We start from the raw sequence: 10,216 nt of genomic DNA, 5'->3' as shown, positions 1-10,216 counted from the left end.
CAACATTCCAGCAGGTCCTTACACAGGAAGTGCAGGAAAGGCAAGGACTCATTTTCACGGTTTATCAGTAATACCTTTACACATTTTATATGTTTCCAATATAAAATATTTGCAATGAAATATGTGAAATAGCAATATTTTTCAATAAACAGAACGTCAACACCAGTGAATCGAAATACGTTTGCCAAGAATGACCTTTGTGCTTCCAGGACGAACACAGAATGATATCTACTCACATTAAGATCGTTCACTACCTCAGCCTGACGATAGCAATGTGTGTTCCTTACATGCTTACCTCCCTTGTGTCGTTCGTCAAATGGCTGATCGGAATATTCCCAACTCCAGGCGTCCTCACATGGATCACGGTATGAACATAACCATTAATGATTAAAAATGATAACATACCATTTTTTTGTGTAGATAACGTTTTCATATTCTTTTATACCCCTTGCTCCTTCATCAGGCGAACACTGAGTAAGCATCCATCTATACGTCAAATCCTCATATCCACCTACCCACCAACTCATCCATCCATCCATCCATTCAACACCCATCCATAATAATCAGATTGTCAGTTTGTGGTTGACGACATATGGTAAAAGTGAGTGAGTGATTATGTTTTTACGCTGCTTTTAACAATATTCTAGCAATATTACGGCTGGGGACACCAGAAATGGGCTTCACACATTGTACCCATGTTGAGAATCGAGCCTGAGTCTTCGGCGAGACGAGCAAACACTTCAATCACTATACAACCCACCGACCCGTGTAGTGGAGTACAAATGAGTGGGTGATTGCCCTGCTGACGTATGTTGGATTGGAAACATTCTTGAGGATTACAATCAGGATAAATGCATATCTTCATATTTACACAATGCATTCACATGGATATTGAAATAACAATTAAGTGTCTGCGGAGTGATAATTCAGACCTAACTGTTTCAGGTTCTGTTATTCGAGACCATCCACTCTCTTGGTCTATGCATCCTCGTCTTTTGGATCTTACCCATGTATGACCTCATATCCGGAGTGTTCCTCCTGAGTGCCACAAACATTCTGCCCTCACTTCTTCTGATAACATGCTCTGGACACATGTACGGGGATTCTAAAGTAATGGTTGTGTTTAAAAAAAGTTTGAATGTCTTTGCGCTCATATGCCAAACCTCAGTATTCCTGTTAATCCTACCATCGATAGACCCAACGCCGCGCCTTGCAAATACATCAGACAAAATTGTCTTTGTGACCGGGCTTTTGTTCACCTCCATTAAATGTTGGGAAACCTTTGTAGACGGTCGTATTTGCCATCCGAGTTCCAAGGGTTTGCCAGGGAAGGGGAATTACAACAACCACTTCATGAACAAAATACTGAAGATCCGCTTTGAACTGCAAGAAGGAAGGAGGATGGTGACGATGGTGGTTGGAGTATGGAAAGTCATCATGACTGTTGCAGCAGTTTACGTAACGATGTATTTGAAGGGAGTTGATCTCAACAACACTTTCAGCGCATTATTTGTGTTTACCGAATTACATGAAGACCTCCCTATATTTTCTGCCCTGTTAGCTGTGACTATTGGAGGCTTTGTGGCCTACTTTACAGCATATACAGCCTGCAAGATACAGATGCAGATAACATCTTTCTCTGTTCCTATCGTGTTATCCATCCTCGTTACACTAGGGATTTTGTTTGGTGACTGTCATTACGAGGACACTGGTTTTATCCAACACATATGCCAGTACAGAGAAAAGTGTGACACCTCACAGTATGTGTACTATCTGGGGATATCATGGTTTATGTCACTGCTATGGATCTCACGGCACATCTGGTTTCCAACTCAGGGTCGTCTGCAGGACTTTGAAAGGTAATATTTGTTGGTTGTTTTGGGTAAATGAACTAGAACCTGCTCAGAATATGCCTGCCCAGCGTCAGATTCGACTGAATGGTCTGGCTGTATTACGCAGTGTCTTAGATACATGTGGGATATCCGGTAGTATAGACTGTAGCTCATGATTTCATTAATATTTTCTCTGCTTCAGACTTGAGTATTTAGGCTGGTTTATTTCTGCCGATTGTCCAATGCAGTGTCAAATAACATTCTCTCATTCAGCATGGATAAAATATTGCCAAATCCGATACTTTCAGAGTGCATTTACACTTCTGTATAAGATTCTTAATATCTCAAGAAATCAACATATTTGACAATTTCTTTCCAGACTGTTCATCAACCCATTTTACTGTGGGATTCTGACATGTGAAAACCTTGTCCTGAACCGCTGTCGTCACAATGAAAGTGTCACATATGTCAGTGATGACCCACAAGAACACTTCTTCATAGTCAAGACCGGAGGTGCCAAGCAGCATTCAAGCTCTTCAACCCAGCATCATGACAGCAGTGTAGAGATTCCCCTGATCTACGCATGCGCAACAATGTGGCACGAGACCAAGACAGAAATGACTCAGCTATTGAAATCTTTGTTCAGGTAGTTACAGATTGTTGATGAGTTAGCGAGTTAGTGAGTTTGGTACCAGTACTAATTTGCATCTGGAAAATTTGAACTCGAGATCATTAAGATTTGGCACCTTTAGGGGATGCTGTCAGTTGCAATGCTTGTAGAATAAAATCTTTCGTCTAATCCACTTTTGTCTTGAAAATGTATTTGTAAGCATGCATGAGTATGTTTAGAACCTGGTTATAACCTTGGTGTGATGGTCAAAGCTGATATTGTTGATTTTGTCACCAGGCTGGACAGAGAACAGGCCTTGAGAGAACAATGTGCAGTCCTGCGTAACATTGTGGGCGAGAGAAACAGGTTCAACTATCAGGGTAAGTTTCATCAGAACATAAACATATTGACAAAGGTAACGCGCTGACGGAATTAAGAAAGAGTTAAAATCAATAGTCACATTAGCAATATTTCAGCCATATCATGACTTGAAAAATTATAAATTGATGATAAATGGACTTATATTACAACAACCTGTCGACGAAGGACAGTAAAATAACCAGATTATCACAGACAGAAATGTAAACTCAGTAATTAAACATAAAACAGTTTACCTATAGAGGGCAACTCAGTATAAACTGCAGGCGATAAATTGCCAGCTGTCAGAATCAAGAAGCCCTCAATGACCATGATATAGCCGAGCGTTCCATTCCAAATTGTTTATACTTCCATCAAATCTGAAAACATAGTTCGGAACTAAAGGCAAATATTCTGGTTGACAACTTCTTTAGTGTATGTCATATCGATTTGTGCCATTCTTTAAACCTTCGTCAGGTGAATTTACCAGACCTTTACCTGAATATCAACTTCTAAAGGCCTTTCAAGAACCTCATAGCTCAACTGAAAATACAATGTGTTTGTCTGTACTTGGCCAATTTTATTTGTGCATTATGATCGATAGACTAGCCACTAGTAAAGTGTTACCTTATATGGAGAAACCCTTGGGGATTCGGGGATTCTGGGTAAGCAGATAGGTCTAGTTCTTGTAACCAGTTCTTGTCATAAAAGACGATGGGGTCGTTGTTGATTGTTATGGTGTCCATGATGGTTGATGATCATGATGGCTGGATTGGCTCGATTATTCGTCGCCTATAACCTTTTAAAACTGTGTTTATTCTAAGTATGTAACGTTTTTACGGCTGAAATATTGTGGTTGTGACGCTAAATATTAACTCACTCACTTATGATGACTGGATTGTTTGGATTGACTGGCTTATTCACAGATCGTCATGATAAACAAAACTTCTGTTGAAAACAACAAAAGAATAACAATAGTTTACTATGGGTGAACATGTTTTAGCGGGTTTTACAATATGACTAATTGTCACAACCACACGTATAATATTTGGAGCGGCTATGAAGAGATCCAACGTACAGATTACATAATAGAGACATCTCTAAATCTTCTTGATGTCATAGAATCAGTGAACGTCCATTGTCAAAGAGCGACCGATTTCTTCAAGTCTAACTATATTACCGGTGATAATTCAAATACTTTATACTTCAAATCTACTTCACTGGCCTGTGAAGTCCTAAGAATCAACTGCAATGATAACAGCGTGACGCATCGTAATAAAAAAACCGTTTTGTTCCAGCTCATATATTTTTTGATGATTCTCTGGAAATGGATGACAATGACGAGTGGCAGGCTAACGTGTTTGTAAGAACGTTGGTCGAGATCATGAACGAGGCGTGCAGGTAGGGCTTAATGATGTTTGGCATCTTTAACTCGTTTGACCTTTACTCAAACAATGTTTACCACTGTAGACGTTTGTGGAATGGACACCAAAATGAAGGTGTGCTGTGTATGTGGCTTTCGTTCTTACTCACTTAAGTTGTGAAACAGCTATGCCACTAGTATTATGACATACACTGATCATTCATGTGATACCTGTGAAAGTTTCAAAGGGTATTAATAGTTCGAATAGTGGAAGAGAGATATCCTGCAGGTATCATGAACGAGTCTCTTAAATGGTCGCTTAACCAAGCTTCTGTTGCAGCTTTACTACTGACAAACAGTCTCCAACGCAACTGAGACTTCTAATTTTGAATCAGGCATTTGTCACCGGCTGCTCGATCAGGACTGTACTCCTGGATTCTGCTTGCGTTGGTGCCCTTTAGTGTGAGGACATGAACCACAGCTCTGTCTGTACTCAATCCAAAGACCTGCCCTCGTACATGTGTGTCATGATCTACCGCTGTTTTTGTGTTAATGTGGATGGAAGCTAGCGAAAGGACCGTTACCATCAAGAACCTCACAGGCAGCTGAGGTTTTGAACTTGCTAAGACTTGGGAGTCTTTCTCTACAGATTAAAAACATCAAAGATCGTCAAGTGTTTGTGGCAGAGTCAGGCAAACTAGGTCCACCTTCGGTTCTCCTTGTCACCGCATCCAGGTCTAATTGTCAGAGCTTTGGACAAGAGAGTTAAAATTTAATTATTGCAGTGTCCCACCAAAACACCCCAAACTGTGGTATTTTCGCTGTCTAGTCTGTCCCTCTGTCCCTGAACCACATTATTTTCCCTACTGCCTAGCATTGCCTGTAGGTCTTGATTTCCCAAGGAGGGCATCTGAGTCTCACGTGGGCTTCTTTTCAATGTATATAAGTTCATCTGTTTCTATCAACCCTGTACATGTTCAGCGACTAAATGTTAGTCTATTCGCTACCCTCCTTGTCATTTAAGGAACAATGCAAGGTCTGGTCTGCTCGAACTAGTATAAAATATCTCTGACGGCCTATCATCACAGAAAATAGCCTAGAAGCGGGCAGATAAGCGCACATATATGCACAACTCATTGACTGATATTAAATCCAAACCTTGAGACTGAACTTCACCATTTGAAAATGATATATCATCTTGTTCCCTAGCGCTGTTCACCGGAGGTGTCTGCATCTGCACGATCCCTTCAAAGTCTTCACCCCGTACGGGGCCCAGCTCATTTGGGAGATGCCAGGAGGGAATCTGTTATACGTGCACCTGAAAGATAAAAACAAGATCCGACACAGGAAGCGATGGTCACAGGTAACTGACAGGCTCTCAATCCAACATTCCAGGGTTAATGGTGAATAGAAGCGCTATAGCTCTTTTCGCATTCATTAAAAATATCTGCCAGTAGCAGAGTCGATTGTACAACTATCACCAAATCATGTGCAAATATCTGTTTCAGCGGTTTGAGAGCTGTATAACGTTGTTTGTGTCAGAGCCAGAGACTCCAGTGATTGCCACCATTGGATGCAATAACAGAGCATGGGTTTAAAATTGTGATTGAGATAAAATTTACAACGAACATTCACAAAACAATTTAAACCATAAAGATGAATTTTGAAGAGTAAAATCTGTCTACGGTGGTTCGATTATCACAGATATAAACACAAAATTAGCATGTAAAACTAAAACATTTTGATTAAAGAAGACAGTTCAGTATAAAGCACAAGGTACTGATCGCCAACAACTCAAGGCAGATCACCATACTAGGGACCATGTCCACTTACAGTACCTTTGCTATCTGCATGGATTTACACCATCCCTTCAGCCGATAGCGACTGTAGGAAAACTTAACCATGATTTAAAATAACAACATTCTGGGATCAAAACGACAGAGCGAAAATGACTTTGAAAGTTTTGAGACTAACTGGCCCTCTCGGGAGGACAATAATTTGACAATACTGTCGTTCAAGGTGCTGCAATGTGCAGTGCGGTGTTGCGTCCCTTGGGTGTGTGTGGAGGTAAAAATTTTAAGCCACATCGGCAATATTTCTGCCTTATCGTGACTATATTAAGTTATATATGAATAATAACAGGTAAATCATAAATACCTGTCAACGGAGGGCGGCAACTAAACAACTAGTTTATCACAAATATAATTGTTAAAAATAGTAATTAAAATCTACACATTTGGACTGTACATGTACATGACAATTCAAGTTTAAACTTACTTGGAGTGTTTTGTGACTTACGTACCCTCTCAGGAGGACATCCACCTCCTTTAGGGATACAGCCATTCAGCTGTGGCGCTCCATACCCATTTACTTGAGTGTCACTAATGCAGTAAATGTTTAAAACCAAAATCACTTAAACCTTTCTCGAAGAGTAGCTGACAGGCTCAGCTAAATAATAAAGTGGACGACTGTTCAAATCGACAGTAAGCCTAACTGAGTAATTCTCTGATATTGATAAAATGATGTAAAACAATACTCACCTATTTGCAGGTGATGTACATGTACTACTTACTGGGGTATCAAATCCAGAGAGATTCTGCTGAAGTCGTCTCAAAACAAATCAACAAAGAAACACAGATGGACGAAAAGCACATCACCGAAATGACTGACTTGGACACTCAAAGAAAGGTAAGAAATTTTTATGACCCGTAGTTGAAATTAATTATGCATTAAAGTAGGTTGTCACCTTGTGCAATACCCTTTGGTATTCACTTTCAGAAGGTTGATGCTCTGTATGATGGGATGACGAGTTCCAAAGGCATCAAAGCCAGAGAATGCTCATACTGGAATATCGATATATTTGCGTGTTGATTTCCAATTTGAAACTGAATACTTGACGAGGAAAAGAACTGAAGGAACTATGTGCAAAACATTAACAATTGTATTCTGATCTGATAAAAAAGCAATACAGAGGTATTAGTCTAATATTTGTCCTCTTTTTGTCATACACCTCAAACACTGTTTGTATTTAGTCATTTTGACTTCCCAAACAAAATAAACACATGTATAAGATTTGATGCCTATTATATTTCACTTTCAGAGCAAGAATACATTTATTCTGACACTTGATGGCGACGTAGATTTCTCTCCTGGGGCGGTCAGATCCCTGCTGGAAAATATGTCACATGATAATGTTGGTGCAGTAACTGGCAGAACTCATCCCATTGGTTCAGGTATGAGAATCAATAATGCATAAACGCTCTGTTACATTGCTGGAATGAAAGCGGCGTAAAACTAAACTCCCTGTATAACGAACGTGTGTCAGGTTGGCAGTTTGTTCACATGAATCACAAGGATGTATTAGAAAGATCATGCATAACTCTCGGGCATTCATAGAAAACCAGTACATAATCATCTTATTTAACTGCAGGGCCTCTTGTGTGGTACCAGAAGTTTGAATATGCTATGGGCCACTGGCTTCAAAAGTCTACTGAGCAAGTACTAGGGTGTGTCCTCTGTATTCCTGGATGCTTCTCTCTCCTTAGAGCCTCGGCTATAATGGATGACATTATGAGGACTTACACAACACTACCAACAAAACCTGGACACTTCCTACAATATGATCAAGGTACTGACGTTTTTAAGTACTTTGTTGTGATGCCTGATAGGCTTAAGTATGGATCATACTATTTCTTCGAAAAAGTTAAACTCCTAGTTAACACGAATTAATCTTCATAATATGTAAAGTTGCTTTTCTTTACCTAGGTGAGGATCGATGGCTGAGCACACTTCTGCTTAAGCGTGGATACCGACTAGAGTACGTGGCTGATGCGGAAGCCTACACGTACGCCCCAGAAGGATTCAATGAGTTCTTCAATCAGAGAAGACGCTGGATTCCTTCCATCCTTGCCAATATTGTAGACCTGTTGTTATCATCTGAAGCCATTGTAGCTCGCAACTCTAACGTCAGCTACTTGTACACTGCATACCAGTTGGCAATGATGGTGGCCACAGTCTTAGCCCCTGGCACTGTCATCATGATGATTGCCAGTGCCACTGAAACGGTCTTCGCGCCCGGATTGATATATGCTTATCTGATATCTTTGCTGATTCCAACCATCTTTACAATCACTTGCTTGACTGCCTCTACAAAGATTCAGCTCAATGTTGCTGCTGTATTTAGTGCTATTTATGCCTTCATAATGATGGTAGTCATTGCTGGAACCATTGTGATTGCGTTTGAGCAAAGTGTTCTTCATCCGAAAGTGCTGTTAACCATCATTCTTCCTCTCTTGTATATCCTGTCTGGGTTGCTCCACTGGAGAGAAAAGGGTTGTTTATGTCATGGTCTTTTGTACTTTCTGTGTATTCCATCAACATACATTTTACTGATAATATATTCACTTTGCAATCTCAACATCGCATCGTGGGGCACTCGCGAGATTCCAGCCTGGAAAACAAACCAGAAACTGAAGGCTGAAAAGGAAACTACCCAGGGCAAGAAAATAGTCGACGGTTTATTTGCAAGATTTTTCTTTAGTTCCACCTGCGCCCATCTACTCAAACAACTGTTACAAACGGTGAAACTCAAGTTATCATCATCAACCAAAGACGGAGCGGATGTTATGACACCTTTGACACAAATGTATAGCAATGTCCGGAAACAGTTAGAACAGTCAGCATCCAAAGATGAATATTCTTGTGAAAGTGTTGCTACCAGAAGCTTGGATATGTCTGCGGAAGAGCCGCTACCAGCCGAAGATATAACAGAAAATGACTTTGACATGGAAAACCATTGGGTTCGTGACACTGCACTTGGAAATGGACCAGTTCTGAAACTAGTCGGGGAAGAAAAGGATTTCTGGAATGATTTAATTGAAAAGTATTTAAAACCAATAGAAAAGAATCCTCAGAAAGAAAACCAGAACAAGACTGACCTAATCGAGCTCAGAAATGTCGTCTGTTTTATGATGGTGATAATGAATGGTCTCTGGGTGGCTATCAACCTTTTGTTCCAGCAACTCAACTCTGCAGCTTTTAGAATGGAATGCAGACTAAATGAGCACGTTCAACTAAACACGGACATCATTGAACTTCTCTTCATTATCTTCTTTGCTTTACTTACCATAATCCAGTCCTGTGGGATGTTGTTCTGTCGTTGGGAGACGTTCCTTCATCTGATATCATCTGACTCAAATAAAGAGCAAAGTGACCAACTAATGGAGAAATTGGCAGAAACAACTGAACTTAATTCTGCTTGTGAAGAAGATAACGAACGCATTTACCACAGGCTGAGAGGTGTCGTTACAGGTGGTATGACTGCCAGAGCATTGGCCAACACACGGAGACTCAAATTATCTGCCACTGCCACACGTTTCAACAAGTTTGATCTTGCATCGGCGGTTCTTGGAGATGTAGGAACACCACCGTGCACATGATCTTGGAACATATTCAACCGCACAGAATGCTTGCAGAACCATTACCACTGAAACTATATTTCGAAATAGGTACTCTCATATGATGTTCGATTATGTAGGAGCAGAGGTAGAGCGAGGTACATGCATTTCTGGTGCTTGTGTTCCTGATGACGAAGATGTTAAAAATGTACATGCATCCTGATTTAGCACAACGAACAGTGTTAGCTAAAATGATTACATACTTGGAACACACTTCAATACTGAGAGAAGAGACTAGAGTGAATATGCCCTAGTCATGACAAATTTGGCAACATGGTAAATTCTAATGGAAGTGCACTGTGATTTATAGCGTGAGATAGAGGGATGAGACTTTTGTTTGAAATCATAAGCATGGTCCATTGGATTGAAATTTGGACTCCTGGAGGGCCAAAGTAGGGTTTGCTAATAAACAATCACCATCTACACGTGTATGATATGGACAGGCATTGTCGCCCACCGATCAAATTTTTGTTTGGTCGCAAGAAGGTCAGAAGCACCGCGACATCACAGTCAATGGACACCGACTAAACAGTATTTGTGCCATGATATTCCGTTGTACATATGCAGTGTTTCTGAGGCGCCAAACACAAGCTCAACC

The 10,216-nt window shown here is 40.5% G+C and overlaps 1 pseudogene; it reads left to right on the top strand.

The window, feature by feature from the left end:
• Nucleotides 1-221: 221 nt before the first annotated feature.
• On the top strand, nucleotides 222-9,781 carry LOC137298657 (chitin synthase chs-2-like; annotated as a pseudogene).
• The last annotated feature ends 435 nt before the right edge of the window (nucleotides 9,782-10,216 follow it).

Source organism: Haliotis asinina, chromosome 10, assembly GCF_037392515.1.
Source record: "Haliotis asinina isolate JCU_RB_2024 chromosome 10, JCU_Hal_asi_v2, whole genome shotgun sequence".
NCBI lineage: Eukaryota > Metazoa > Mollusca > Gastropoda > Lepetellida > Haliotidae > Haliotis > Haliotis asinina.
Note: the sequence above shows the minus strand (reverse complement) of the source record. Positions and strands in the feature narration are given on the sequence as shown.